This window comes from Bubalus bubalis, chromosome 5 (genome assembly GCF_019923935.1).
Source record: "Bubalus bubalis isolate 160015118507 breed Murrah chromosome 5, NDDB_SH_1, whole genome shotgun sequence".
NCBI lineage: Eukaryota > Metazoa > Chordata > Mammalia > Artiodactyla > Bovidae > Bubalus > Bubalus bubalis.
The window spans coordinates 41,701,871-41,729,812 of record NC_059161.1 but is presented as its reverse complement, the minus strand read 5'-3'; the positions used below and the strand labels follow the sequence as shown (position 1 = coordinate 41,729,812).

General features: G+C 38.6%; 1 protein-coding gene across 14 annotated transcripts in view; it reads left to right on the top strand.

The window, feature by feature from the left end:
* The window catches only part of DNM3 (dynamin 3), a 646,455-nt gene that overhangs the window by 63,044 nt on the left and 555,469 nt on the right, over positions 1 to 27,942 (top strand). Inside the window, exon 1 of one of the 14 annotated variants that reach the window (XM_044943016.2) lies at positions 5,461 to 5,989. The exons of the other annotated variants lie outside the window; for them this stretch is intronic. The gene's annotated coding sequence lies outside the window, so the exon portion shown is untranslated. Of the gene's footprint in view, positions 1 to 5,460; positions 5,990 to 27,942 lie in introns of those variants that run through there. 14 annotated transcript variants of the gene reach the window in all.

Genomic DNA, 27,942 nt, shown 5'->3' with positions numbered 1-27,942 from the left:
ATACATGTATACTAACGTATGTATAGTATAGACATATGCTACAGTCCACCCACTCCAGTGTTCTTGCCTGGAGAATCCCAGGGACAGGGGAGCCTGGTGGGCTGCCATCTATGGGGTCTCACAGAATCAGACACGACTGAAGCGACTTAGCAGCAGCAACAGCATGCTACAGTCCATGGGGTCGCAGAGTCAGACACGACTGAGTAACTGAACTGAACCTATGTATACACACATAAATACCAATATAGATATTTTAGATATTACAGATGTGTGACCATCTGTACCTATGTTAAATTAAACATGGGTTCATACTGATGTCAGCTGTAATCTATTATTATATGGATAATTTACCCTCTTCCTCTTGCTTATTTGTAGCTTCCCCATTCCAACAATGGCTCCCCTTTCATTTATTTACTTATTTTAAGTTATCCTAAATATATCCCATAATCTTAAATACATAGTTATATTTTACATTCTTGGTGAACTCCTTGGTGACAAAACTCTTGTAATTTTTGCAATAAAACAGTTATATTAAATGGTTACATTCATTAATCCTCTTCAAATATTTGTGTTTTCAAAGAAGAGTACATATTAATCCAAATATATCCTACCAAGTGTTAAACTTTTAGTCAGTGTTAACAATGATGTAAAAACTTGTAGGCAGGGTAGGGAAATCTTGCTGTCTAAGGCCAGCCTCCCTTAATGTATTATTTCTTACTTTGTTTTGAAACTTCTTAGAGTTAAAGTTTTTAAAGTTATCCTCAAGCCACATCATCTTTAGGTAACAGGATTACATTTCTTCATTCAACAATATGTTTTTGAGCATCTTCTATAAGTGTGATACTGTGTTAGGGGCAGGGTTCCAAACTGTAGATCAGCCACCTTCTGGGTGGCTAAAATGCTCTTAGAACCAGTGGCTCCCAGACTACTAAATTTTAAGAGACAGTTAAAGAAAAATGGCATGGATATACTTACCACCCTTTTATTTTGTCAAGTCCGATAGTTAAACATGAACAACCAAACAAGCAAGACTTTGATGAGGTAGGATTTGTTCTGCCCCTTCTGAATGTCAAATTTAGATTTCATATTAGGTACTTTTCTCTAATTAATAAAAGCTTTTCACCCTAACCCACTTTTATTTGAAGGTTGTTTTCTAAAACAACTTCAGCTATTATCCTACTCTAGAGATGTCAGGGGTAGACTTTTAATGAGTAGAACAGATGTCAGAAATTTGACAGTTGTGAATAATCATGTCTATCTCTTGTCAGTCTTTGGATTCTAAGTTAGGGAAATGCTTTGGAGAATCGCTTCTTTGATTGGAAACCTAGGTTAGCTCATGGTATTCCATAGTGAAAGCTTAGTATGAATGAAAAAATGAACCTTCTCAAATCATCTCGTTAATTAATATGGAGGTATAGCATCTAGCATTGGACAAGAACTTCCTTCTCCATTTTATAGATGAACATAATAAAAGCAAGATATTTGCCCTAATTGATGAGTGGTAGAATTTAACCTTGATTTTCTGACTTTGTCTTAACTTCTTTATAATAAGACATTATTTTAAAGTTAGCATATTTCTCATTCTCATTTTGATTTTGAACTTAGTTTCACAAGTAAGCCTTTTACTGGGCATGAGAAGGCACCATTTTGTGAACCTAGTGATCCTCCAAATCTTGTGCCATCACCTCTGAGACCTAATAAAGCTAAAAGAAACAAGTTGTTTTAAGTCTTTAGGATATAAATAAAAATCAAATATATTTATGAAGATATATGGAGATTTATAGAATTTAATCAAGTGATGAGCATTTCATTCTTTGAAACTAGTTTTTTTCTCATAAATATGCTCTTTGAAGAATAGTTAGAAAACACAGATTAAATGATAAGAAAACCAAAATCACCAATAGTCAGTTGAAAGTTAACCATTTTTAACATTTTGGCATAGATTTAGCGTATAGTATACTGTTACACTATGTGATTAAAAATGTAATTTGTATGTTTTTATTCTATGTAGAGAATGAATTTTTTCATCTTAACTACTTTGTTATACTATGAAAGTGAGAAGTATAAGAAGTGAAAGTGAAAGTTGCTCAGTCGTGTTGGATTCTTTGCAACCCCATGGACTGCCAGCCTGCCAGGCTTCTCTGTCCATGGGATTCTCCAGACAAGAATTAAGTCAGTTGCCATGCCCTCCTCCAGGGGATCTTCTCAACCCAGGGATCAAACCCAGGTCTCCCACATTGCAGGCGAATTCTTTACTGTCTGAGCCATCAGGGAAGCCCAAGAATACTGGAGTGGGTAGCCTATCCCTTCTCCAGGGTATCTTCCCAACCCAGGAATCGAACCAGGGTCTCCTGCACTGCAGGTGGATTCTTTACCAGCTGATCTACCAAGGAAGCCCCTTAAAATAGTTACTAGTATTCCATTGTGTGATAAAGGGGCTTCCCTGTTGCCTCAGTGGTAAAGAATCCACTGCAATGTTGGAGATATGGGTTCAATCCCTGGGTCAGGAAAATCCCCTGGAGAAGGAAATGGTAACTCACTCCAGTATTCTTGCCTGGGAAATTCCACTGGAACAGCAGAGCCTGGTGGGCTACAGTCCATGGAGTCGCAAAAGTGTTGAATACAATTGAGAGACTAAACAACAACAATTGTGTGCTAGGTCCCCCTTTTGCATGTTTGTATTATTTCCAGTGACAATTTCACTTTAATTCTTGTTAATTTAACAGGAAATTACGCTATTGAGTTTTTAAGAGAAAGGGAAGATGAGTGGTATTGTGTTGTTATTGTTGTAGGGCAGTGGTACCCTTAAGTGCTTGAAATCACTGCTCTGGGATTTGTCTGCTTGCTTCCCTAGTTGGGCTGCGGGCTGGCCGAGGCCTGTTTGCTGATAGCCCAACTGAGAGAGCAGTCGCGTCAGCAGGAACAGAGCGGGCTTCATCTCTGCTCTTTGTCTTGGATTTGGTGCTGGTGTGTTGTCCCCGATGCTGCCATGTGATGGCTTGTAAGCAGCACTACACACGGGATCTGTAACTCCTTTTGAAAGCTCTATTGTGAGATGCTGCTGAGTTTTAGTGCAGAGGAGGTTTTTGCTAGCGTTTTGCTTTTGATTTCTTTCAAATGTGAATATGCCTTCCTCTAAAGAATCCTAAGTAAGGAAAGCACCTAAAAGATGAATTAAATTATCCTGTCCTTCAATAGAAAAGTGAGTACTCAGATTTCTTTCTCTGTTTTGCATTGTAGTTAATCACTATGAAAGAGGTGAGAAACATGAGTAGGGGTAGGAACTATGGAAGATTTCATAAATGAAATGATATTTGAATAGGCTGATAAAGAATGGGTAGATTCATGTTGATATATGGCAAAACCAATACAATATTGTAAAATAATTAGCCTCCAATTAAAATAAATAAATTAAAAAAAAAGAATGGGTAGGACTGTTGAGAGTAGAATCAGATGACAAGCACAGAAATTTGGACAGTGGAAGTTACTCAGAATTTGTTTTAATTCATTCATAAAATTTTGAGAGTCTGTGATGTTCCAGGAATTATACTAAATGTTGATTATACAAGGATTAATTAGATATGGTTTCTACTTTCTAGAAGTTAACAGTATGGTTGGGAAGGTAGAAAATGGATAAGCATATATAGGTGGCCTTATAATGTAGTTCTCTGCAAATATAATAATATGGAGTTCATAATAGGGATATCATAGCCCAGCTTAGGCGAAGTAACAAAAAGTCTTAGAGGGCTAATACCCGAACTCAGTCTTGAAGGACCCGTGGGAAGGGAGTGAGGATACTACAGGTAGAGAAAACTGCATGTGCAAAAGCAAGGATGCAAGAAGGTAGATGGAATTTTCAGAACACTACAAAAACCCCAGTGTGTAGCAAAAAAGGATACTGTGGGGTGGAGGAGAATTGGCAATAAGTAATTTATGAGGGGTTGAGTTAAGACATGGGGAGAAAATCAAGGATGATGTCGCAGTCTTTTACTTGGTTGATTGGTTGTAGTGTCATTCACTATTATAGGAGATAAAAAAGGAGAACTAGATTGGGACATCATTGTGTTTGGATTGGGACAGGATGAGTTTGAGGTGCTTGTGATACAAATGGAAGTCTGGAGCTCAGAAGATAGATCAAGATTGCAGAGATTTGATTGGGAACCATTAGCAGGGAGTGGACAAAACCATTGAAGGAGAACGTGTGGAGTGAGAGGAGTGCTGATAAAAACCCAGGAAGCACTAGACAATGGAAGACACTGAGAAGGAGGAGAGAGATTGGAGGCAAAGCAGAAGGGAATAGAGTGAGGGAAGTTAGCTGAGAAAGCATCAGGAAAGGAGAGGTAAAACAAGGAGAGGATGAGAGGAGAAGAAAGGAGAGGAGAGGGAAGTCAGCAATATCAAGTGTTGCTGAAAGAAGAAGGAAGGTAAATTCTGGGAGTCCCATCATTCTTAGACATAAGAAGGTCATGTCCATCCCCAATTCCCTAAGTAGCCCTACCCCCAGCCACCATGAGTCTGTTCTCTAAGTCTGTCTCTTTCTCTTTTGTAGGTTCATTGGTATCATTTTTTTTTAGATTCCACATGTAAGGGATGGACAGGTATATACTGCTATATTTAAAACGGATAACCAACAAGGACCTACTCTATAGTACATGGAACTTGGCTCAGTGTTATATGGCAGCCTGGATGGGAGGGGAGTTTAGGGGGAATGGATACATGTATATGTAAGGCTGAGTCCCTTTGCTGTTCACCTGAAACTATTACAACATTGTTAATCAGCTATATGCTCCAATACAAAATAAAAAGTTTTTTTAAAAAAAGGTCCTGGTGATCTTGGTGAGGGCAGTTTTCAGGGTGAAGTGGAAGATTGACTTGATTTATAGTGTTTGAGGCATGCATTAGACATTAGAGGTCAACAAGGCATGATTTTAGAATAATCTTTTTCAGTGTTTTAAAAAAAATTATTTATTTTAGTTGGAGGTTAGTTACCTTACAGTATTGTGGTGGTTTTTGCCAAACCCATCTGTAGAGAGAGTAGTGAGGGATAGAGCAGGTGGGAGGGGATGAGTGAAATAAGGATTGAGAGAGATGATGGTGTTTGCTTGTATTTTCCCCGAAAGAATGGCAAACTGGAATATTTTTAAGAGCTGCTTGAGAGGGGAAGTTGAAAATGTAGGAGAGTCTGAGAGGATGGGAATTGCTGGAGAGAGGTCTCAGAGGGAGGGAGGGGGATTATGAACACAGATGCATACTTGTACTGAGATCTTTCTTTCAAAAATGTCTGCTACTGCTACTGCTAAGTCACTTTAGTCATGTCTGACTCTGTGCAACCCCGTGGACAGCAGCCCACCAGGCTCCCCTGTCCTTGGGATTCTCCAGGCAAGAACACTGGAGTGGGTTGCCATTTCCTTCTCCAATGCATGAAAGTGAAAAGTGAAAGTGAAGTCGCTCAGTCCTGTCTGACTCTTAGCGACCCCATGGACTGCGGCCCACCAGGCTCCTCCATCCATGGGATTTTCCAGGCAAGAGTACTGGAGTGGGGTGCCATTGCCTTCTCCACAAAAATGTCTAAGTGATGTTAAATATACACATACCAGTACACAGACTTTATTCTAAGTGGGAGCTAACTCTGTGTGTTTTCCTATTTCTACATCTTTACTATTTTGTGCACCCCCAAAAGTATGAGATCTGAGCCATTTAGTTTTTCCTGTTATCCAGACATTTGTCCTCTCTCTAGTTTAACCTGTGATGTAAACAATTTCCCCCTAATATCTACTGAATAACCTCTGTAAAAAGTAAAGAATAAAATTTCTTGACATATACTTCTTGACCTATTAGGGACATGCTTTCTCAAATGGTGGAGAATCCCTAGTGAGAGAACTTCATGGGTAAAGCAACTTCTTTGGGAGGCAGTACTTTTAAAAAAAGTACAGGCCTGGAAATTAGGCTCCAGCCCCAGCTCTGTCACTGCTCAGCTCCTGTGACATTGGTAAGTCCCTTAATCCTTCTTTGTTTCTTTCCTCACTTGTAGCAGTTGAGTAGTAAGTGCCATTTTACTTACCATCTTTGCTGTTGAGAGAACTGAAATAGATAATATATGTATATTATTAATGTTTTGAAATGTATAAATTGCAGTACACATGAAAGATGATATTATCATAGTTGTTCCTTACCTGGGTAGAATTCAGAAATCTAAAAATTCAATGATCCCTAGTATTGATAGTTTAATAACTTTGTGCATTATGTGGTAGAAAGCATTTTCACATCCTTGGTTTTCCATGTAACCCTGAAAGAAGACAGCTGTAAAGAAACAAGAGGTGAATTAAATAGGCTCTGTGTAGCCATGGTGATGTAGCAGAGTTCTTCTAGGGTCCCCTCAGGTGAGCAATGCAGACTGTTGCCCAGAACTCACTCGCTTCCACACAACTCGCATAGGTTGGGTTTTTTGACATCTACACCCAATATGGAGTAGGAATTGCAGACTAGGAACTAAGAGGAAACAATGGTTAAGAGCAGGCACACTTATGGCAGGGTAATGTGACACCCAATGTGTAATGCCTCCTAAGGGGACAACAATAATAATAAAAGCTCACAATTTGTGCAGGATTATTAGGCCTTTTAAAGATCTGCTGTGGACATAGCTATGTTTTAGCTTAATATAATAGGTGATGTTTCAAATGAAGACTTTATAAAATAAATATTTAAATATTTGATATATTGTATGTTAAGAATGCCAGGAAAAAATATCAACTTTATTTATAGTTTTTCATTAAAATAAAATTTTGACAATTAAAGTGCCAGCTGGGGCCTTTCCCAAAGGGTCTCACTTGACTATTATTTGAAGGATGCCAAAGAGTTAGTGCTCCTTATATAAATTGCTGAGAGATAGAGCTGGTTTCTATCTCTCATGTATGTGGTAGATGGTATACAAAACCTGGTGATTTTTAAAGGGAATATCAAGGAAGCTTCATATCGTCAGTTCAAGTTTATATTTCCATAGCACATTTTAAAAAACATCTTAAGTCTATATTGCCCTATGGGGTCATAAGAAAGTTAGTCAATATTCAGGATTTTTCAAAAATAAAACAACCATACCTCAGACTGTATTCTGACCCTGGAGAACATATTATCAGCATTGGAGTAGCAATTATTCATCTCTCTAAATCTGAGATATAGTGTTCTTTCCATTTAATATCTTTAATTGAAATAGTAACCTATATTAGAAATTGTGAAAATCAAATATGAAACATTATATTAGATTTGTTTTACCAGTTAAATGAGTATTTTAATTATCCTTTGAGCATGGCCAGTGATCAAAATCAGTCTTCTGTAAAATGAAAGTAAAAATGTTTATTATTGAATTGTGGTAGCCCTGTTGACATTCAGGAAGGACAAACCTTGAAACCTTGTAAGATCCCAAATTCCTGCCATGAGAAATGCTTTTGTCTTTTATAAGCAAGAATCTGAAATCTGGGCAATGGCTTAATATCAAAGTAATGACCTGAGTGTTGTTGATTCAGAAGGAATGTTTTCAGGAGTGATAATCTTTGTTAAAAAGAAGATACTATTTTTCTAAATTGATCAAAGACTTAAAATTATCATTATTTTACTAGCAGTTGGTTTAGTGAACATTTGCTACTGTTAACTTGCTGAATATTAGATAAATTTGAGAAGCTGACTTGCTGAGCATTAGATAAGTTTGAGACAAAGTCATTGTATCAGAAGCAACATATTTTGGTGATTGACTTATCTGCTGATGGTGACAGGATGACAGGTGTTAGGGACTGGACATATAAAAGTACTTTTAGTGGTTAATAACTACTTGTATTTGTCTGTTCTCTGAGTGGAAATATTCTACAACAGTTATGTTAAGAAAAGTGTTTTTCTTAATACTTTTGATTTTACTGGAAAAAAATTTAAAAATCAGTAAATACAAATAATTTTACAAGAAATGCAAATGTACTCATCACCTGAAAGTAGTAAGTTGTTAATATTTTGGCTTTACAGATGTGAACGGTATTACGAATATGATAGAAATAGATATTATGTATGGTGATGTCTTCTTTGTTTCTTTCTCCAGCCCATTAGCCCACAGCTAGTAATCACCTTAAACAAATTTGTGTTTGTCCTTCCGGGTTATTTTTATACTTTTACTTCATATATGTTAATAAACAAAATGCAGAATAGTTTTGTATGCTTAAAAAATCTGCATAAAAGCTATCAATCTATACCTTTCTTTTTTCAACTGAACATTTCAACATTTATTGAAAGTTATCCCTGTTGATTCTTCCAAATCTTGGTTATTCATTTTAATTGCTGTGTCTTATATCCCACTGTATGACTAAACCATGACCTACTATAAGAAAAGCCTTTTATCAGGTTGAACTGGGGTGAAAATGGGGTGATAACATAGGAGAAGTACTAATTGAGAGACTAGAGATAACATTTTTGTGGTATTGATTTCTCCCTTGTACTTAATGCTTTCTTTCTGAATTTTATTTTTCTGGAGGTAATTTTTTCATTTAAATTTATGCTTCAAGGTGGATGTTGACAATAATGCTGACTTAATTTTTTTTTCTTTTCATGCTACAATTTTTAGAGAGCTTTCCCAAGCATTATCTTATTGGACATGAGTACTACATTGATGAAAAGCAAGTATACTGTTGCTATTTTACAAATGAGAAAACAGGTAAAAGGGGTTTAGTAACTTGTTTAAGGCCCTAGAACTAGTGTCAGGACCAAGCCCTTTCCTCCTAATTAAATCCACTGTCCTTTATTTGTAGAACACTGTTAATGTAGGAATTGATGAGAAATTGAAGATTTTTTTTTCTTTCTTTTTTAAAAATTGATTTATTTTTAAATTGAAAGATAATTGCTCTAGAGAATTTTGTTGTTTTCTGTCAAACCTCAATGTGAATCAGCCATAGGTATACATATATCCCTTCCCTTTTGAACCTCCCTCCCATCTACCTCCCCATCCCAGCCCTCTAAGTTGATACAGAACTTCTGTTTGAGTTTTCTGAGCCATACAGCAAATTCCTGTTGGCTGTCCATTTTACATATGGTAATATAAGTTTTCATGTTACTCTTTCCATACATCTCACCCTCTCCTCCCCTCTCCTCATGTCCAAAAGTCTGTTCTCTATGTTTGTTTCTCCATTACTGCCCTGAAAAGAAATTCTTCAGTACCATTTTTTTAGATTCTGTATATATGTGTTAGAATATGATATTTATCTTTTTCTTTCTGATTCACTTCACTCTGTATAATAGGCTCCAGGCTCATCCACCTCGTTAGAACTGACTCAAATGCGTTCCTTTTTATGGCTGAGTAATATTCCATTGTGTGTATGTACCACAACTTCTTTATCCATTCATCTGTTGATGAACATCTGAGTTGCTTCCATGTTCTAGCTATTGTAAATAGTGCTGCAGTGAACAATGGGATACGTGTGTCTTTTTCAATTTTGGTTTCCTCAGGGTATATGTCTAGGAATGGATTGCTGGGTCATATGGTGGTTTTATTCCTAGTTTTTTAAGGAATCTCCATACCGTCTTCCATAGTGACTGTATCAATTTACATTCCCACCAACAGTGCAAGAGCATTCTCTTTTCTCCACACCCTTTCCAGCATTTATTGTTTGTAGACTTTTTGATGATGGCCATTCTGACCAGTGTGAGGTGATACCTCATTGTAGTTTGATTTGCATTTCTCTAATAATGAACAATGTTGAGTGTCTTTTCACGTGTTTGTTAGCCATCTGTATGTATTCTTTGGAGAAATATCTGTTTAGGCCTTTTCCCCACTTTTTGATTGGGTTGTTTGTTTTTCTGGTATAGAGTTGTATGAGCTGCTTGTATATTTTGGAAATTAATCCTTTATCAGTTGTTTCATTTGCTATTATTTTCTCCCATTCTGAGGCTTGTCTTTTCAGCTTGCTTATAGTTTCCTTTGCTGTGCGAAAGCTTAATCAGGTCCCACTTGTTTACTTTTGTTTTTATTTCCATTACTGTAGGAGGTGGGTCAAAGAGGATCTTGCTTTGATTTATGTCATGGAGTGTTCTGCCTATGTTTTCTTCTAAGAGTTTTATAGTTTCTGGTCTTACATCTAGGTCTTTAATCCATTTTCAGTTTATCTTTGTGTATGGTGTTAAGAAATGTTCATTGTCATTTTTTTCTAGAAATTTTTTGATTTCCCTTTTGATTTCTGCAGTGACCTGTTGGTTATTTAGAAATGTATTGTTTAACCTCCATATGTTTGTGTTTTTTACAGTTTTTTCTTGTAATTGATATCTAGTCTCATAGTGTTGTGGTTGGAGAAGATGCTTGATATGATTTCAGTTTTCTTAAATTTACTGGAGTTTAAATTTGTGACCCAAGATGTGGTCTATTCTGGAGAATGTTCCATGTGCACTTGAGAAGAAGATGTATTCTCCATTTGGATGGAATGTCCTAAAGATATCAAGGAGATCCATCTCATCTAATGCATCATTTAAGACTTGTGTTTCCTTATTAATTTTCTGTTTTGATGATCTGTCCATTGGTGTGAGTGGGGTGTTAAAGTCTCCTACTCTTATTGTGTTACTGTCAATTTCTCCTTTTATGTCTGTTAGTGTTTGTCTTATGTATTGAGGTGCTCCTGTGTTAGGTGTATGCTGCTGCTGCTAAGTCACATCAGTCGTGTCCAACTCTGTGCGACCCCATAGACAGGCAGCCCACCAGGCTCCCCCGTCCCTGGGATTCTCCAGGCAAGAACACTGGAGTGGGTTGCCATTTCGTTCTCCAATGCATGAAAGTGAAAAGTGAAAGTGAAGTCGCGCAGTCGTGTCTGACTCTTCGTGACCCCATGGACTGCAGCCTACCAGGGTCCTCCGTCCATGGGACTTTCCAGGCAAGAGTACTGGAGTGGGGTGCCATTGCCTTCTCTGGTGTTAGATGTATAGATATTTACAATTGTTATGTCTTCCTCTTGGATTGATCAAGGGATTAATCCATTAATGGATTAATTGGATTGATCAATTAGTAGTGTCCTTCCTTACCTCTTGTAATATTCTTTATTTTAAGGTCTATTTTGCCTGATACGAGGATTGCTACTTGAGTTTTCTTTTGCTTCCCATTTGAATGGAATATATTTTCCCGTCCTCTCACTTTCAGTCTATATGTGTCTTGAGGTCTGAAGTGGGTTTCTTATAGACAGCATATATATGGGTCTTATTTTTGTATCCATTCAGCCAGTCTGTGTCTTTTGGTTGGAGTATTTAGTCCATTTACATTTAAAGTGATTTTTGATATATATGTTCCTTGCCATTTTCTTAATTGTTTGTGGTTGATTTTGTAGATCTTTTTCTTCTCTTGTGTTTCTTGACTATATAAGTCCTTTTAACACTTGTTATAAAGCTGGTTTGGTGGTACTGAATTCTCTTGATTTTTGTTTGCCTGAAAAGCTTTTTATTTCTCCATCAATTTTGAATGAGATTCTTGCTGGGTACTTTAATCTTGGTTGTAGATCTTTCCCTTTCACTACTGTAAATATATCCTGCCATTCCCTTTTAGCCTGCAGAGTTTCTGCTGAAAGATCAGCTGTTAAATGTATGGGATTACTCTTGTATGTTATGTGTTGCTTTTCCCTTGCTGCTTTTAATATTCTTTCTTTGTGTTTAGTCTTTGTTAGTTTGATTAGTATGTGTCTTAGTGAGTTTCTCCTTGGGTTTATCTGTATGGGACTCTGTGCCTCTTGGGCTTGACTGACTATTTCCTTTTCCATGTTGGGGAAATTTTCAACTATAATCTCTTCAAAAATTTTCTCATACTGTTTCTTTTTCTCTTCTTCTTCTGGGACCCCTATAATTTGAATGTTGGTGCGTTTGATATTGTCCCAGATTTCTATGAGACTATCCTCAGTTCTTTTCATCCTTTTTACTTTATTCTGCTCTTCAGAAGTTGTTTTCACCATTTTATCTTCCAGCTCACTGATTTGTTCTTCTTTTTCAGATATTCTGCTATTGATTCCTTCTAGAGTATTTTTAACTTCAGTAATTGTGTTGTTTGTCTCTGTATGTGCATTCTTTAATTCTTCTAGTTTTTTGTTAATTGATTCTTGCATTTTTTCCTTTATGTTTTCAAAGTTTTTGATCATCTTTACTATCATTATTTTGAATTCTTTTTCAGATAGTTTGCCTATTTCCTTTTCATGTATTTGGACTTCTGTGTTTCTAGTTTGTTCCTTCATTTGTGTAGTATTTCTCTGCCTTTTCATTATTATTATTATTGTTTTACTTACTGTTTTTGAGGTCTCCTTTTCCCAGGCTTCAAGGTTGAATTCTTTCTTCCTTTTGGTTTCTGCCCTCCTAAGATTGGTCTAGTGGTTTGTGTAAGCTTAGTATAGGGTGAAATTTGTGCTGTGGTTTTTTTGTTTGTTTGTTTTTCCTCTGGTGGGCAAGGCTGAGTGAGGTGGTAATCCTGTCTGCTGATGATTGTATTTGTATTTTGTTTGTTGTTTAGATGAGGCTTCCTGCACAGGGTGCTACTGGTGGTTGGGTGATGCCAGGTCTTGTATTCAAGTGGTTTCCTTTGTGTGAGTTCTCACTATTTGATACTCCCTAGAGTTAGTTCTCTGGTAGTCTAGGATCTTGGAGTCAATGCTTCCACTCCAAAGGCTTAGGGCTTGATCTCTGGTCAGGAACGAAGATTCCAGATATGGTTTGTTATGGCATTAAGTGAGATTAAAACAAATACCCCAAAATGAGAAGCCAAAGATGAACCCCAGACAAATGGCAGTTACAAACTCAGGCAAATAATAATTAAAATAATGGAATACACACACACACACACACACACATATATATTACCCATAAGCAAAATCAAAAGAGTCCAACAAAAATAAAGTACAGTAGATTGACCCAGCGAACAAAGGAAATAAAAAATTATACCTACCAGTTAAGAACAAAACTAACTAAAGCACAAACTGGAAAATAAAACTAAAGCAAGGTGCCAAGTAGGGAATAAAACAGTGAAAACAAAACTAAGAAATATGTTGAGAGGAAAGGAAAGAAAGAAAAGAAATAAAGAATAGATAAAATAATAGAAAATATAATTTTAAATTTAAATTTAAAAATAATAGAAAAATAATAATAGGTTTAAAAAATTAAAATTAAAAAAAGAGAAAAAAAAAGGAAAACTCCACAGAACTGCAAAAGCCCAGAGGTAGAGGTTTATAACAATAAAATATGTGACTGAGAAAAAAAAAAGCTCAAAAGCCTAATTAGATTTCATAGAGCCAATCAAATTGACAACTACAACAGAGGAGGGGAAAAAAGGAAGAGAAGGAAAAAAGTAAAAAAAAAAATCTAAAAGAATTTACAAAACATAAGAGCAATAATGTTTTTCTTGAGTCACTGCTGTCAGAGTCTTTTCCCTTGCTGTGAGTCACAGTCTACCTCACCTCCCTAGGATGCCTTCCAACACTGTGCTGGTCTCTGGACCTGCTGTGGGGGCATCTCAGATTCTAATCTGGTCCTACTCTTGTGTGTTCTTGCTTCCAATGTCTGCAGCTATCAGAACTAGTGCATTTTCTTTTGTGGGAACTCTCAATGTCCTTTTATATTTTCCATAGACACAGATTCTGCCTAGTTGATCATGTGGATTTAATCTGCAGCTTGTACAACTGGTGGGAAGGTTTTGGGTCTTCTTCCCTAGCCACACTGCCCCTGGGTTTCAATTGTGGTTTTATTTCCACCTCTGCATGTGGGTCATCCACTGGGGTTTGCTCTTGAGGCTGCCCTGGAGGACTTGGGTCTGCCTCAGTGAGGGCCAAGTGTGGAGGTGGTATAGCTGCTTGTGTTGCAGGGATTTTAGCAGCACCAGGTGCTCAGGGGAATTGGTGGCTAGGGCAGCAGGAAATATAGTGCTCTAGAAGGGTATGGCAACCAGTATTGGCCAATACGCTCCAGTATTCTTGCCTGGAGAAACCCTCTGACCAAGAAGCCTGGCAGGCGACACTCCACAGGGTCACAAAGGGTTGGACACAACCAAAGCGACCCTGCGTGCATAGACTTAAGACTTTTTGCCTGTGGCAGCTCTGCTCCAGTGAGGGTTGAGCATGAAGGTGGTGCAGCTGCTTGGTTTGCGGGGACCCTGGCAGCGCCAAGTGTGCAGGGACATGGCCTCTCTTGCAGGAGTTATGGTCCTATCAGAGTCTTTTTTCGAGCCGTTTGTAGCTGGTGATCAGAAGGCCTCTTTGCCCAGTCTTTTTCCGTAGCTGTGCCTGATTCAGGCACTTAGAGGGCTCCCTTGTCTGGGGTCCTTTTCTTTTGTTTGACACATCATCATATATAGAGGGGTCCTGGCTGGGATCCTACTCTGTAGATTGGTGTGTCAGGCACTTAAAGGAGCACCCAGGGTGAGGTCCTACTCTGTAGTTCAGTGCATCAGGCATTTGATGGGCCAGCCTCTCTATTGTTCAGCTGCTGATTCTGGCATGTGGGGAGAGAGAGGCTCTGGTGATGGCTCCACCCTCTGTGTGTGACTCAGCACTATTGCCTTGCTTCCATGGCTGCCTGGCTTTCCTTCACAGACATTTCCCACCACGGTATCCTTCCTCATATCCCTTCGATCTGTCTCTCTGCAGTCAACAGCAGCCCTCGCCCAGGGATTGCTCCCCAATCCTTAAACTCTAGCTCCCAGCTGCTGTGCCTTCCAGGGAACCTGTGTCCCTGTCTGGGGTATATATGGCTGCCCCAAGGACTGTCTGATTCTCGTTCCATTTAGGCTGCCACAGATCAGCTATTTCATTCTCAGCCTTAAATGTTTCTCCTCTGACTCAGACAATTGCCCCCATGTGGGGATCAGACCCTACTTCAGTTCCACCACCTGCTGAGGGCAGGTCCAGTCCTACTAACACTCCTGTTCTTCCCCCTAGTTCCTTTGTCCTATTGAGTTTTGTGTGATTTTATATATTCTTTTCCGCTGGTCAGGAACTCCTGTTCACTCTCAGCTAGTGTTCTGTATGCACTTCTGTGTCTGAAGGTGTATTCCTGATGTATCCACGGTGAGAGATGTACTCCATGTCCACCTACTCCTCCATCATCTTGTTCTCCCGATTTTCAAGGTTGGAGATCTTAACTAAGCTTGGAATTTGATTATTTATCTTGTAGACTTGTCAATTTTGGAAAGAGGGGCTTAAGTAAACTTAAATGAAAAGGAGATAATAGCTAATATTCTACATAGGTCTTTAAACACTATAAAATTTTGCTTAAAATCTATTTAAAATGAACCTAAAAATAAAACTACCATGCAACCTGGCAGTTCCACTCCTGGGGATATAGTCAAAAAACCCCCAAGCCCCTACTAGTTCGAAAAGATACATGCACTCAAATGTACATAGCAGCATTATTTACAATTGCCAAGATATGGAAGCAACCTGAGTGTCCATCAACAGATGAAAGGATAAAGAAGATGTGGTATGTATATACACAGTGGAGTACTACTCAGCCATAAAAAGAACGAAATAATGCTATTTGCAGCAACATGGATGGACTTGGAGGGTGTTATGCTCAGTAAAAGAAGTCAGAGAGAGAAAGACAAGTACTGTATGATATCACTTACATGTGAAATCTAAAAAAAAAAAAACCAACTAGTGAATATAATAAAAAAGAAGCAGACTTACAGATATGGAGGACTAGTGGTTGCCAGTGGAGAGAGGGAAGAGGGAGACTTAAGAGGTACAAACTAGTATGTGTAAAATAAGTTGCAAGGACATATTGTATAACATGGGAATTATAGCCAATATTTTATAATAACCATAAATGGAATATAACTTTTAAAAATTGTAAATTACTATATCCTATACTTGTAGCTTATATAATATTGTACATCAGCTGTTCTCCAATAAAAAAGTTTAAAATGGTCTATTATAGGCAAAATCATCATAGAACTAGAATGCATTATCCATAAGATATGTGGTTCATATGCCCTGTGTTTATTGTAACTAACTGGTGCTTAGTAGCGGAGAAGGCAATGGCACCCCACTCCAGTCCTCTTGCCTGGAAAATACCATGGACGGAGGAGCCTGGTAGGCTGCAGTCCATGGGGTCACTAAGAGTGGGACATGACTGAGCGACTTCACTTTCACTTTTCACTTTCATGCATTGGAGAAGGAAATGGCAACCCACTCCAGTATTCTTGCCTGGAGAATCCCAGGGATGGGGGAGCCTGGTGGGCTGCCATCCATGGTGTCACACAGAATTGGACACAACTGAAGCGACTTAGCAGCAGCAGCAACAGGTGCTTAGTAGAGGGATAATTGTGGAGAATATTTTATTGACCAAATTTAGAGTCTTTCAGAGAAACAGATTTGATTTACGCTTGTAGATAATGTGACTCCATTTTAATGCTGAAGTTAAAGGATAATCCTTATATCTATTCTATAAGCTTTGTAACATATATTGCACCTAGCAATACTTTAAGGGACAGATTGGCTTCTGATATGTCAAAAATAGGGGATTATGTAATGGTCAGCTAAAATATATCTAGAATATATATGAGTGCCAACCATTGAAATTATAGTAGATGCCTATAGTCTAGTTGGAAGAAAAAAGACTTAGTTACTTATATATATGTAATAGGGCAACTTATCATGCATTCACTAAGGCATGGTAGAAAAACACAACTTTGTTGTTTGTTCTACAGTGTTAAGAGACACATGCAGTCTGTCCTTAGGAATGGGAATGATACTCCATTCCTAAAGATGGAATTCATTAAAGAAAACTATTTGTTTTTATTTATTTATTTTTTATTATTATTATTTTTTATTTTTTTTAATTTTATTTTATTTTTAAACTTTACATAATTGTATTAGTTTTTAATTGGAGGATAATTGCTCTACAGTATTCTGTTGGTTTCTGCCATAAAACAACATTCATTAATCAGCCATAGGTATACATATATCCCCTCTCTCTTGAACCTCTCTCCTATCTCCCACCCCAATCCACCCCTTTATGTTGTCACAGAGCACCAGGTTGAACTTTCTGCGTCATACGGCAAATTTCCACTGGCTATCTGTTTCACATAGGGTAATGTCTGTGTTTACCACTTCATGGGAAATAGATGGGAAAACAGTGGAAACAGTGTCAGACTTTATTTTTCTGGGCTCCAAAATCACTACAGATGGTGACTGCAGCCATGAAATTAAAAGACGCTTACTCCTTGGAAGGAAAGTTATGACCAACCTAGATAGCATATTCAAAAGCAGAGACATTACTTTGCCAACAAAGGTCCGTCTAGTCAAGGCTATGGTTTTTCCTGTGGTCATGTATGGATGTGAGAGTTGGACTGTGAAGAAGGCTGAGCTGCCGAAGAATTGATGCTTTTGAACTGTGGTGTTGGAGAAGACTCTTGAGAGTCCCTTGGACTGCAAGGAGATCCAACCAGTCCATTCTGAAGGAGATCAGCCCTGGGATTTCTTTGGAAGGAATGATGCTAAAGCTGAAGCTCCAGTACTTTGGCCACGTCATGCGAAGAGTTGATTCATTGGAAAAGACTCATGCTGGGAGGGATTGGGGGCAAGAGGAGAAGGGGACGACAGAGGATGAGATGGCTGGATGGCATCACCGACTTGATGGACGTGAGTCTGAGTGAACTCCGGGAGTTGGTGATGGACAGGAAGGCCTGGCGTGCTGCGATTCATGGGGTCGCAGAGAGTCGGAAATGACTGAGCGACTGATCTGATCTGAATGTCTATGTTTCATTTCCACTCTCTCCTTCACCTGCTGAGTCCACAAATCTGTTCTCTATGTCTGCATCTCTATGCCTGTTCTCTATGTCTGTCCTACATATAGGTTCATCAGTACTATTTTTTTAGATTTCATATATATGTGTTAGTATATGGTATTTGTTTTTCTCTTTATTACTTCATTCTGTATAACAGGCTCTAGGTTCATCCACCTCACTAGAACTGACTCAAATTCATTCCTTCTTATGGCTCAGTAATGGCAGAGGATGAAATGATTGGATAGCATCATCTACTCAATGGACATAAACTTGGGCAAATTCTGGAAGAATAGTGAGGCTCAGGGAGGCCTGGCATGCTGCAGTCTATGGGGTCGCAAAGAAACGTACATGACTTAGTGACTGGGCAACAATAGCAGTAATATTCCGTTGTATATATGTACCACAACTTCTTTATTCATTCATCTGTTGATGGATATCTAGGTTGTTCCCATGTCCTGGCTATTGTAAGTAGTGCTGCAGTGAACACTAGGGTATGTGTCTTTTAGAATTGTGGTTTTCTTAGGATATATACTCAGTAGTGGAATTGCTGTTTCATACAGGGCTTCCCAGGTGGCACAGTGGTAAAGAATCAGCCTGCCAGTGCAGGAGATGCACAATATGCGGGTTCGATCTCTGAGTCAGGAGAATCCCCTGGAGAAGGAAATGGCAACCCATTCTAGTATTCTTGCCTGGAAAATTCTATGGACAGAGGAACCTTGCGGGCTAAAGTCCCCGGGGTTGCGAAGAGTCGGACACAATTGTATAGTGTTGTATTCTTAGTTTTAAAAGAAAGCTCTGTACTGTTCTCCCTAGTGGCTATATCAATTTACATTCCCACCAATAGTGCAAGAGGGTTTCCTTTTCTTTACATCCTCTCCAGCGTTTATTGTTTGTAGATTTTTTGACCATGGCCATTCTGATCAGTGTGAGGTGATGGATACCTCATTGTAGTTTTGATTTGCATTCCTCTAATAATAACCTCAGGTATGCAGATGATACCAACCTAATGGCAGAAAGTGAAGAATTAAAGAACCTTTTGATGAAGGTAAAAGAGGAGAATGAAAAAACTGACTTAAAACTAAACATTCAAAAAACAAAGATCTTGGCATCCAGTCCCATCACTTCATGGCAAATAGATGGGGAAACAATGGAAACAGTGGCAGACTTTATTTTCTTGGGCTCCCAAAGTACTGTGTGTGGTGACTTCAGCCATGAAATTAAAAGACACTTGCTCCTTGGAAGAAAAGCTATGACAAACCTAGACAGTGTATTAAAAAGCAGAGACATTACTTTGCTGACAAAGGTCTGTCTAGTCAAGGCTATGGTTCCTCAAGTAGTCATGTATGGATGTGAGAATTGGACCGTAAAGAAGGCTGAACACCGAAGAATTGATGCTTTTGAATTGTGGTGCTGGGGAAGACTCTTGAGAATCCCTTGGACAGCAAGGAGATCAAACCAGTCAGTCCTAAAGGAAATCAACCCTTAATATTCATTGGAAGGACCGATGCTGAAGCTGAAGCTGCAATATTTTGGCCCCCTGATGTGAAGAGCTGACTCTTTGGAAAAGACCCTGATGCTGGGAAAGATTGAAGGCAGAAGAAGAACAGGACGACAGAGGATGAGATGGTTGGATTGCATCATCTACTTAATGGACATGATTTTGAGCAAACTCCAGGATATAGTTTGGACAGGACAGCCTGGTGTGCTGTAGTCCATGGGGTTGCAAAGAGTCAGACGTGCCTGAGCCACTAAACAACAAATAATAAGCAGTGTTGAGCATTTTTTCATTAGTTCATTTTTCATTAGTTTTATTAGTTAAAGATGGAATTCTTATTCCCAAGGAAGGTATCCATATTCTTGGATGGTCCTAGAATTCATGGTGTAGCCTTTTAGGACTGTCTTGGGTCTAAAGTCTTTGAAAGAATAACTAAATCCCATTGTTGTTGAAAGAGATTGGGAAAGAAATGCCAGTTGTCTTTAGAAGATGGGCTGATCCTCTTCCAGGGAAGAAAGACATTGAGTGGAAATCAGGAACAGTCCAATTTTGTGGGAAGTTGAAGCAGGTACCCTAGTTAAAGCAGTTCCTTGGAGGTTTCAAAGTGGGTATGATTATGTAGGTACTATGTAGTTACTAGGGAGGGTTGATTGGAGGAGGAAATGGCAACCCACTCCAGAAATCTTGCCTGGAGAATCCCAGGGACGGGGGGAGCCTGGTGGGCTGCTGTCTGTGGGGTCACACAGAGTTGGACATGACTGAAGCGACTTAGCAGTAGCAGCAGGGAGGGTTGAGCACTGAGACAACTTTGACATCTACAGTGAAGGTCCTCATGCCTAACTTGGTACAGAATAAGCAGTGGATGCTACAAATGGTGCTAAAGTCACCTTGCACAAGGTTGTGAGGGTTTAGACAAGGAGCATCTCTGGGGCGGGGTGGGGGTCAGGTGGGTGAGTCATCATGGGTCACTGACTACAGGCCTTGCCTTCATTTGTCTTCATTGCATCACCTTTACTGTCTTTTGGCTTCACTGCTTAGCTTGTGGGACCTTACTTCCCTTACCAGGGATCGAACCCTGAACCCTGGCAGTAAAAGTGCCCAGTCTTAACCACTGGACCACCAGGGAATTCCCAGCATCACCTTTAGGGTCTGATACAACTTAAGAGGTGAAGGAAGAAAGAGCCTTTAAACATGTGCCATGTTTTAGATCTCTCACTAACACAGCTGAATCATGGGCTTGAAATCTGAACTGACTTGAGTTTGAAAAATCCACAAAGATGTAATTTTTCTTGCATCTCTTGTGTATTAAAGCAGTTCATGGCTTTATATGCATGTGAAGGTATATATATGCATATTTTTCATACCTCTTTAGCACTTACACATCCATCCTGACATGTCTTCATCCCTTGTTTGACCCCCAGGAAAATGCTTACTCATCATTCAAAATTCATGTCAAATATCACTTCTCTTTGAATAAGCAGAGAGTAGGGAGTCTAAAATAATTCTTGGCTTCCTAATTTGCAATGTAGAGATAATGCCTGCCTTGATTTAAATCACAGACTGGTTGTGAGAGTTTTATAAAATGACTTAAAGAGACAGAAGGTATTAAAGATTGAGGGAACCATACAAAAGCATGAGGAATTTGGTGTGCAGAGAGGCAGAACTCTAGGGAGACCTGTCTCAATGGAGCTGAAGATTTATTTTTATTATTTTTTTTTAATTTCTGGGTGTATATGGTTGGGAGGAGAATGAAAAAAAATACTTAGTGTGAAACTGGATTTAGGGGAGTATCTTGAAGATCAGGAAGAGGACTTTTAATAAAATGAAGCAGTTATCAGGAAACATTTTCTTAATAGATGAGGGAGCATTTCAAGTCAATTCAGTTTAACATAAAATTAAGTTTATTGAAGAGTGAAGAGGCCGAAGAGATAGGAAAATCAATGTGGATACAAGTAGATTGTAAGGTAAAAATCATGAGTAAGTTTAAAAGCACAATCTCAATACTGAAAATATAATGGGCTGCTTTTGAAGTAGAGATTTTTAAATTCTAGGAGATGAGTCACCTTCTAAGTTTATAGGCAGTATATGATTTCAGAATATGAGGCTGATGAAGGATGGATGTACTAGATTGAATTTCCTGGTGAAGGGACTATTACTGGATTGTTTAATCTTTTCACAATTCTGGCAACAACACAGCTTTCAAAGATTAGCCGAAGAAATGAATGAAGTAAATTGTCAAACATTAGTAAGATATTTTTAGGTGCAGTTCAGTTGTACTTTATAAAAAAAAGTACTTTTAATTCCTTCTTATTTATTTTATTTAAAAATTTTTATTGGAATACAGTTGCTTTACAATATTGTGTTAGTTTCTCCTGTACAGCAAAGTGACTAGACTATATGTATACATAAGAAGTGAAGTTGCTCAGTTGTGTCCAACTCTTTGCAACCCCATGGACTGTAGCCTATCAGGGTCTTCTATTCATGGGATTCTCCAGGCAAGAATACTGGAGTGGGTTGCCATTTCCTTCTCCAGGGGATCTTCCCAACCCAGGGATCAAACCCGGGTCTCCCGCATTGCAGGCAGGCGTTTTATCGTCTGAGCCACCAGGGAAGCCAAGTTTCTTTTTAAATAACTTTCTCCCATTTCAAAGATCAAGAAGCTGCTCTTCATGTTCCACCATTAACTCAGTCTTAATGAAATGATGAACCAGACTGTCAAGAAACTTTTGTACAAAATCCAGGGTCTGACATAATTCTGAATCTACTACTTTTGTTTTTTAATAAAATGAGAGTTGGACTGTAAAGAAAGCTAAGCACCGAAGAGTTGATGTTTTTGAACTGTGGTGTTGGAGAAGACTCTTGAGAGTCCCTTGGACTGCAAGGAGATCCAGCCAGTCCATTCTGAAGGAGATCAGTCCTGGGTGTTCATTGGAAGGACTGATGTTGAAGCTGAAACTCCAATACTTTGGCCACCTCATGCGAAGAGTTGACTCATTGGAAAAGACCCTGATGCTGGGAGGGGTTAGGGGGAGGAGGAGAAGGGGACGACAGAGGATGAGATGGCTTGATGGCATCACCGACTCGATGCATGTGAGTCTGGGTGAACTCTGGGAGTTGGTGATGGACAGGGAGGCCTGGCGTGCTGTGACTCATGGGGTCGCAAAGAGCCGGACAATACTTAGCGACTGAACTGAACTGAACTGTGATATTATGATTTATAAGATGTATACATTTGGTTGTTCAGATAACCAAAATATATTCCTCTCACGTGTTTGGTCTTCATCCACATTTTCTGGTTCACAGCTTCCAAAACCCTAGGAGTTTCCTAAGTGATGAGAGCCTTAAAGATACCTTTTGTTAGGTTAATAAAGTGACATTTGGACCTCACCTAAGGATGGGGACTGTTTGCTAGAGAAACCAACCAAGTCATCCTGTATTGGAACCTTTAATCTCCCCCTCTCCCCAACCTCTGGGGATGAGATGGGGGTGGAGATTGGAGCAATCATCAATGGCCAAGGATTAAATTGATCATGACTACACCAGGAAGCCTCCACAGAAACCCAAAAGGACAGGGTTCAGAGAGCTTCAAGGTTGGTGAACACCTGGAGATTTGGGGAGGGTAGTGCACCTGGTGAGGGCACGGAAGCTCTGGGCCCTTTCTCCATACCTTGCCCTATGCATCTCTTCCATTCAGCTGTTCCTGAGTTATATCTTTTTATAACCTAGTAATCTAGTAAGTCTTCCTTGGCAACTCGGTGGTAAAGAATCCAACTGCAATGCAGAAGACATGGGTTCTATTGCTGGGTCTGGAAGATCCCCTGGAGTAGGAAATGGCAACCCACTCCAGTATTCTTGCTTGGGAAATTCCATGGACAGAGGAGCCTGGCGGGCTATAGTCCATGGGGTTGCAAAGAATCAGACACTACTGAATGAACTGAGCAATCTAGTAAGTAAAATGTTTCTCTGAGTTCTGTGAGCCCCTTGTAGAAAATTAATTGACCCCAAGGAGAAGGTTGGGCTTCCCTGGGCTCAGACAGTAAAGAATCTGCTTGCAATGTGGGAGACCTGGGTTTGATCCCTGGGTTGGGAAGATCCCCTGGAGCAAGGCATGGCAACCCACTCCAGTATTCTTACCTGGAGAATCCCCATGGACAGAGGAGCCTGTTGGGCTATAGTCCATGGGATTGTAAAGAGTTGGACATGACTGAGCGACTAAGCACAGCACAGCACAAGAAGTTTGCAGGAACCTCTGTTTTATAGCAAGTTGGTCAGAAGAATTGGTAACAACCTGGACTTGTGACTGGCATCTGAAACCAAGGGAGAGGTTATTAGAACCTCCAATCTCTAGTCCTGCAGGTCAGAAGCACTAATGATAACCTGGGCTTGCAATTGACATATAAAGTGGTAGGAAGGGGGTGGGAGTCTTATAGGACTGAACCCTTAACTTGTGGAATCTTATGCGATCTCTGGGTAGATAGTATCAGAATTCTGTTGAATTCTTGGGAACTCTGCTTGTGTCAGAATTGTTTTTAGTGTGTGGACCCCCTTACATACCCTGTACACATAGGAAATTGACTTAAGAACACCAAAAGATGTACTAATCTTTTGTATTTTATGGATATCCCTTTTTTGGGGAAACTTATTTTTGGTCAAAAATTCTTTCAGGAAATATCCACCAGATGTGACTTCCTGTGCCTTCTGTATTTTAAATATGTCTCTAATAAGTAATAATAATAGGAAGAAAAGGAGCTCACATTTATGGACACTCCTTATGTACTCTATGAATATTATTTAATACTTCCAACAACCCTCTAGAGTATGTAATGCTATTTTTCTTACATAGACTTCCACCCTCAGACTTAGAGAGCTGTTAGCCAAGGTAATGAGCAGTAGAGCTGTTATTTGAATGCAGGTCTTCTTGTAAACAAAGTCTGTCCATGTCCCACTACAGTGTGCTGCAAGGCAGAAATAATTCCAGGCAGGCCTTATATTTAAACATACCCAGAATCTGACCACCTCTCACCACCTTCACTGCTAACACCATGTTTCTACTCTATCATGTTTTGCCTCTTTTACTTTAACATCTACTGCTTTCCATACTTCTCTCTGAACCCTAGTTTATTCTTAATAGCTGAAGTGATCCTTTAAAATATTAGTCAGATCAGTAGTTCCTGATTTCATATAGAGAAAGGACCCTCTTTCTCCCTCTAACCTAATCTTTGATTTCTTTCCTTTGCTTGTTCCTTTCTAGCAGGCCAGTCACACATCTCCCCAGGATCTGCACAGCTAATTCACTCTATCCCTTCAAGTCTTTTTCTCATTGCAGATGGACTACCCTGACGGACTATTTAAAACTGGAACCCCAATGGGACTTAATATATAGAAATCTAGGGTTTTCAAGCTCTTGATGATGTTCTTTAAAACTCTAAAATTCTTTAGTTTAGTGTTAAACAATAACTCTTTTAATGTTGAAATCTGGAATTGGAATATATGTAAAATATCACAAACATACATAGTCTTAATTGGAAGAGTGAAGATGCACCTGGTGTTTTTCAAACATTGACTGTATCTCTTTGTTAGAGATTGTGACCCAGTGAATGTTTATAAAACTGAAACTGAAGTTTTATGAAATGCTTAACATTTGTACGTGTGATGTACTGGGATATTTTCTACTGATTTCTATTCCTTTCCATTATAAAAAAAATGTCATGATCGATAAAATCGATTTCATCACCTACTTACCGGTCACATCCAATAGTTTAAAATATATTGACTTAGTGCATCTCAAATCTCATTGACTCAGGAGAGAAGATGTGACTCTTGAGCATGGACTGAGAGTGACAACTGAAACTTCACTTTACTTTTGAGTTATTGGCATGTGACTAATAGTGAACATATATGATATTCACATTCATGTTAACAAAATAGATTTAGTAGCATAAATATGTAATTAATTTAAAGTACTTCTGTTTTGTTAATATTGTGTTAATGTTAATATAGCTCTAATGTTAAAACTCTTGTGTTAGATGCTACTTTTATTCAATCAATCAAGAGATTTCATTCTGTCTTTTCTTCCCTCACTTCCATTTTCAATTGATTGACATTTACTTTTCTACTTATATTGATATTGCAGTGCATGTGTGCTCAGTTGCGTCTGACTCTTTGTGACCCCATGGACTGTAGCCCGCCAGGCTCCTCTGCCCATGGGATTTTCCTGGCAAGAATACTGGAGTGGGTTGCCATTTCTTTTTCCAGGGGATCTTCCCAACCTAGGGGATCAAACATGCATCTCCTGCATTGCAGGCAGGTTCTGTACCTCTGAGACACCTATTAAATACTAACAATGATGAAAAATATTTAATAATGAAAAAATAATTTATGCTTCATTAAAGTATCACAATAATAATTCATAAATATATAACCCTATATAGCCTATCACAAATAATATACTAAGTTTTTTAGTATCTTATTTCTGAGGACAGAAAATATTTAACACATTATTTCTGTAATATTTTCTGATATAGTATATTCTCTAAATTTAAAACTTCCTACTATGATCTTTCTTAAAAGTAAGAAATCCATATGCCAAGCTCACTTTAATTCCTCCTATATGCAACGTTCCAGCCATAATAGATTATTCAAATGATCCCTTTCTCCCTCTCTTCCTCTCTTTCTGCCTGCCTTCCTCCCTTTTCTTCTTTCCTCTAATATTTTTGAGTACCTGCTATGTGCCATGCATAGTAGTAGGGAGAAAATAAAAGACATAATCCTTTGCCTTCACTGGATTTCAACTGAATACAAATATCCCCAGTTGTGGAAGTGAAAGCAGGACTTAAGATTGCTTCAAAAGCCAAGGGTGGGATTAGATCCTGTGTATCTTGATTTACTTCTAACATCAGAGACTGATAGAACATTGGAAGTAGCAGAGGCATTGGAAGACATTAGTTCAGTCCTCACATTTTAAAAATGTAGAAAACTGAATATCTTACAGATTAAATGATATGTTGAATTCACAGCTGGAACCTAAGCTGTTTTTTTTTTTTTTTTGACCAGTGCTCTTTTATACCATCTCCTCTCTCTTTTTTTGTGATATTATTGCCTGTCCAGATCCCATGTTGTCATATATTTTTATGTGTGGTTTGTGCTGTTAAAGACCACTTTTCACAATGCACACATTGAACTATAGGCTTTTACCATTATTGGTTTTGTTACTTGAAATTATAATTGGAACAATTAGAGATGTGTCAGTGGAAAGGCAATGAAAGAGGGCCATTAAGAGCTAATAAATGCCTCTCCTCATGGGAATGGAGGTCTTTTCTTTTCTAAGTATTTGAGCTCTTTTTACTGGTGCTTTTAAGTGGCTAGAAATAACACTTGCCACACGCTTGTGGAATACTCTAGATGCCAGGGGATTCATTTCATTCGGTATTTGAATTGAACACACTGTAGTTGGAGAATGTTTGTTGGTTTAAGCTTTCATTCCATGTTTTACATTAACCTTTCTCATGGAAAGCAGTTGAACAATACTGAGAGCTCTTAGAGAATGAAGTCCTTAGATAGCTAATGACTTTTCAGGAAGCAGATGAAAAGGTTAAAGTTATAGGTGTTTATTTTGATATATTTCCTTTTCATATCACCCGGAACTTTCCATACAGTGTGACAAACTGAATCTAGTTTACCCTAAAGTCACACGCCTATGGCTAGCAAAAGATCATCAAAGAAACTTGTTGCTATGGAGATACATGTTCTGAAACAAATTTGGGTAATTAATTACTAAATAGATTTCAGAATAACTACTGTTTTTGCCTAAAATAATGATAAAGATGATGGTGGTGTTAATGACAGCAGCTAACATTTTTTGACCACTTACCACTGCGAGATGCTAGTGTACTCATTTGTGTCTGACTCTCTGCGACCCCATGGACTGTAGCCCGCCAGGCTCCTCTGTCCATGGGATTCTACAGGCAAGAATTCTGGAGCGGGTTGCCATTTCCTTCCCCAGAGGATCATCCCAACCCAGGGATCAAACCCAAATCTTCCACGTCGCCTACATTGCAGGCAGACTCTACCTGCTGAGCTGTCGGGGAATGTTTCTCTAAGTACTGCAGTCTTCTGTGTACAATTTCGAAATGCAGAATCCTCTGAAAAGGAAGTATTTTTGTAATTCATTTTGTAAAACTTACATTGACCTAAACTCATTTACTGGCGAACTTTACCTGAGTGATGTGAGATTATTCATAGGTTGTCTTTATCTCTGTTAGTGTGACTATTCATATGTTTTGCAACAGATTTATTAGTAGAAAATATATATTTGATATATTAGTCTGTTTAATTTCAGGGTGCTGTTTCAGATTTAATGATACAATATAAGTTTCATACATCATTTTACTGTTCTCACATCAGAAAAAATTAAAAAAAAATTAAAATTGAAGTATAGATTTACTTACTTTATGGTGTACAGTATAAATACAAATATATTTCATATTCCCACCATGGGTTATTACAGAATATTGAATATAGTTCCCTGTGCTATACAGTAGGTCCTTGTTGTTTGCCTATTTTGTATATAGTAGTTCCTCCCCCACTCCGTTCCCCCTTTGGTAACTATAAATTTGTTTTCTGTGTCTGTGAGTCTGTTTCTCAAATTAGAAAAAAAATTGAGTTATGTATCACATATGGCCAC